Here is a 4,650-nt window from a genome sequence, read left to right as displayed (position 1 = left end):
GGGATAAGACTCTTGTGGTACAATAGTGAATAATCGCCATCAGGACTGATTGTGAGGGTAGGAAATATAGAGGTAGATGTTTTTTGACAAAAGGAGGAGAGTGATTTATTTTGCAGCCCAGGAGCGGAGGTCCCTGGGACCATCAAGTGAGCAGAGCAGACAGCATGACCCTACACAGAGAGGCAGTGACACCAGGGATGGAGACAGAGATGATGAGGTGGACAGATGGAGTCGCTGGGAGCACTAGATTTAGGGAGGGAGATGGGCTGTGTGTTGATGGCTGGGGGGTGGAGGGTGCAGGCTTGTAGGGTGTACCATTTGATTATTTGATAATGCATGGAGGATGAATGTAAAACCGATGTTCTCAATAAAGTGTTGAAAAGCAAAAACAAAACAAAACAATAAAACAAAAACAGATTCAAGATTTCTTAAAGGATAGCCATTTGCAATCTGAAACTATAAGTGATGAAAAGAAGAATCTTCGAGAAAAGGTGATTATTGCCTCATCACCAAGTTTAAGTGAGACTCAGCTGGAGCTGGATGCAGTTTATAAAATCCTTTGTGCTGATGCATGGACTACTTAAGGACATTGTGGCAATCATCCTGAATGAATTTAGAGTCAAACTATCCAAGGCTTTGGCATTAACAACCTGGTCCTTGCCTACTACTGTGCAGTCTGATGAGAGACTTGTCTCTGCTTAACCACTTCAGTCATTCCTACACTGGTAAAGGTTACAGTATACAGGGAAATGCTGAGAAGATTTCTTTAGATCAGATCGATTCACTTTCTACCAAATCTTTCCCACTCTGTGTACATCAGTTGCATAAAGTCTTGCGGAAAAATCACCATCTTCATCAATGAAGCAGAATGCAATATGGCCTTTTCCTAAAAGACATTTGTTTAACATTTTAACAGGCATTGCAATTTTGGAAGCAAGAATTTATCAAAGGAAAAAATGGATCCAGACAAGTTTGATAAAGGCTACTCTTACAACATCCATCATAGCTTTGGAAAAGAAGGCAAGAGAGCAGACTATATATACCTTTCAGTTGCCCAAAGATTCTTCTAACCAATCCACCAGGTCAGGGGCATTATCATGGGTGCCCATGCTGTCACAGTGATCTAGAGCTGGCTGAAGCGCAAGTTGCAGTCATACAAGATCTCTCCTGGAGGAATAACCCAGATTTTGGATTTAGTAAAATGGATACATTACCAGGTAGCATACCAGAAGTACTTCGAGATGATACATAATGTTGTTGTTTGTGGCTTTTCGCTGCATCATCCTAATCATTTCTTTTTTGAGAGCCAGTGGATTCTAAACAGGGGTAAAGACATCAAGAAGGAATCTATCCAACCAGAAACTCCTCAACCAAAACCAAATGTCCAGAAAACAAAGGAGGTATCCTCTGCTCTGCTCTCTTTAAATTCCTCTCTGGAAATAGATATGGAAGAACTGGAAGATTACTTCAGTAAATGATTCTTAGACAGTTTAATAACCCTTCCTCCTCACCAACCTTTGTTACCTGTCCTGCATTTTTGTTTTTTAACTTTTTTGTAAACCTCTCCCTCCACCCTACTCTTCACTTCGTTAAATTGCATACATCTCTTAATGAAAGCAGGTTTACACCATGGTTTCTTGTTGTTGTTGCTGACAAAAGGGAAAAGAAAATGTCCTTATTGTAATCTACAACTTGAAAGGTACGATTTATGTGCTATTTCTGGTATGGCTACGGTATCCTAGAAACAATAAAACTGAAAACTTCTAATACTTAACATTTTGTAATTTTGATGCAAATATTTTTCTGGATCGTTTTTGTTAATAAATATAAAAACAAACAAGCAAAAAAGTGCTATGGACTGCCAGAAGAACAAATAAGTCTGTTTGGAAAGAAGTATGGCTGGATTTTTCCTTGGAAGTGACGATGGTGGGACTTTGTCTCTCATACTTTAGATATGTTTTCCAGGAGGACTAGTTCCCAGAGAAGAACATCATGCTTGGAAGAGTGAAAGGTCAGTAAAAAATAATAAAGACACAGTGGCAACAATGGGCTCAAGAATAACAACATTTGTGGAGATGGCTCAAGATCAGAAAGTGTTTCATTCTGGTGCACATAGGCTCACTGTAAATTGAAATTCACTGGAAACCACCTAACAACAACAACATGGTTCACTGAAGTGTATGTTAGTGAAAGGAATCCTGGTGTGGCACTATGGGTTAATCCACTGGACTGCAAGGTTGGTTTGAACCACAAGGTGAGCGATGAAAGCTTACCACTCGCTCCTTGGAAACCCTATAGTGGATCAGAACCAACTCAACAGCATTTAACCACAATAACAACTTAGTGTAGGTATTTAATACATATTAAATTATGAATGAATACTCATTCATATATATGTTAGAAATTTAAAAACAAACAACTCACTTTTCAATACATTGCTATTCATATGTGAGAAATTTTTAGGTTTAAGCTATAATTATTAGAAACTTCACTATTTAGATGTACTCTAATTTCCCTTAATGTTCATGTTCCTTCTCCTTAGAATATGATTCCCATTTATATTTCTAGGACTAAAGGTTTTCAAATAATTTTCTTAATATATGTCCTAATATTATAGCTGCTGCTGTTTAAATCTAATATACATGAATAATTTAATTGTAGTAATTTACTCTTCTGGAATACAGAAAAAATAATTTGATTAATTCACTTTTCATTAACTAGAAGCTTTCGCTTCACTGGAAGAACATCAGTTATATTTGGAAACATATATGGTTTTTGCTTTGACAACTGCCGGAGCTACCATATTCAAAGACGTGATGATTTACGGCTGAATTTGAAAGGGAAAAACCACAAAAAAAATTACAAGCACACTACAGAAAGATGTCAAAATTTCCCAGAAGAGGTAGATGTGACTGAATAGTTTAAATGCACTGTCATGAAATTCTAGACACATCAAACTTAATGCAAACGAGTAAACTCATGAATTGAAATGAAGTAACACTTCTTTAAGGATGCAAATTAAAGAGGAAACATCAAAATAATGAAATCTGCTTTTTTTTTCCTCCACTGAGAAAAATTTTTACCAGATCTCAAAAACAGGCCAGGCTCTTCCAAAAACAATAATAGAAAAAAACGTAGTTGATGTAGTAATGGGTATTGCGAACTCTCCCAAGACACTTCAGTTAATATTTTAATAACCTTATAGGAAAACTACTATCATTAGTTATATTCTTTATACAGTTAAATACTCATTAAATCAGAGCATATTTTAGAAGAAAAGTGAATTTGTTTCCCTCAAAAAATGTAGAAATTATTATCTCCATAGATTAGAATAATTCATTTGCCTAAATATATATGTATATCAATGAAGTTTCCTATCAGATGCATTGTTCTGGATTTTTTAAAAAGATTTTTATGCTTCATATACTTACAGAAATGGTCAGATTTACATTTAATAATCTTTTATATAAGGAGCCCTGATAGCATAGTGAATTTGAGCTGGGCTGCTAATAACAAGTTCAGCAGTTCAAATCTATAAGGCACACCATGAGAAAAGGAGGCTTTCTGCTCACTCCCATAAAGATTTATTGTTAAATGCTATAGAGACGATGCCAACTCATAGCAACCTTACACACAATGAAACAAAACACTGCTGGGTCATGTGCCAGTCTCACAATCTTAGTTAAGCTAGAATCCATTGCTGCTGTCATTGTGATTCATCTCCCTAGATGTCTTCCTCTTTTTCACTCACCATCCACTTTACCAAGCATGGTGTCCTTTCTCCAGGAACTGGTTCCTCATGGTATATGTCTGAAGCATGAGAGTTGATATCTCACCATCTGGGATTCCAAGAAGCATTCTGACTATACTTCTTTTAACATGGTTCATTCTTCTAGTAAACAATGGTATTTTAATATTCTCAAACACCATAGTTCAAATGCATCAATTCTATGATCTTCCTTTTTTTGTTGTCCAACTTCCACATGCATATGAGGCTATTAAAAATACCATGGCTTGGATCAGGCATACTTTGTCCTCAAACTGGTATATTTGTTCTAGAATACTTTAAAGAGATTTTTTGCAGGAAATTTCCATATTGCAGTATATCATTTAATTTCTTGAGTGCTGTTTCCAAGAGTATTGATTGTGGATACAAGCAAAAGGAAGTCTTTGACAATTTCAGTGTTTTCTCCATTTATCATGATGCTATTTTTTGGACCAGTGGTCAAGATTTTTGTTTTTGTTTTTTCATTGAGGTGCAACATATACCAAAGGCTATGGTCTTTTATCTTTAGGCATAGATATTTTAAGTCCTCTTCACTTTCAGCAAGCAAGGTGGTATCATGTGCATATTGCTAGTAATTAATGAATCTTCTTCCAATCCTGATGCCATGTTCTTCTTCATCGAACCCAGTTTCGAGGATTATTCACTCAGTTTACAGATTGAATAAATATGGTAAAAGAATACAACTCTGGCACACACCTTTTCTAATTTTAAACCATTCATTGAATCCTTTGTTCTGTTTGAACAACAGCCTCAAGGTGTATGTACAGATTCCTCATGAACACAATGAAATATTCTAGAATATTGGAGGCGGGGCTTGATGGTGGCTAGGGTGGAGGTGCAGTGAAGTTCACCATCAGCAATAC

The 4,650-nt window shown here is 36.2% G+C and overlaps 1 pseudogene; it reads left to right on the top strand.

The window, feature by feature from the left end:
• The window catches only part of LOC102838250, a 6,301-nt pseudogene extending 4,823 nt beyond the window's left edge, over window positions 1-1,478 (top strand).
• The last annotated feature ends 3,172 nt before the right edge of the window (window positions 1,479-4,650 follow it).

This window comes from Chrysochloris asiatica, unplaced genomic scaffold, assembly GCF_000296735.1.
Source record: "Chrysochloris asiatica unplaced genomic scaffold, ChrAsi1.0 scaffold00002, whole genome shotgun sequence".
In the NCBI taxonomy this organism is placed as follows: domain Eukaryota; kingdom Metazoa; phylum Chordata; class Mammalia; order Afrosoricida; family Chrysochloridae; genus Chrysochloris; species Chrysochloris asiatica.
The sequence above is the reverse complement of the archived record's forward strand: the minus strand, read 5'-3'. Positions and strand labels throughout refer to the sequence as shown.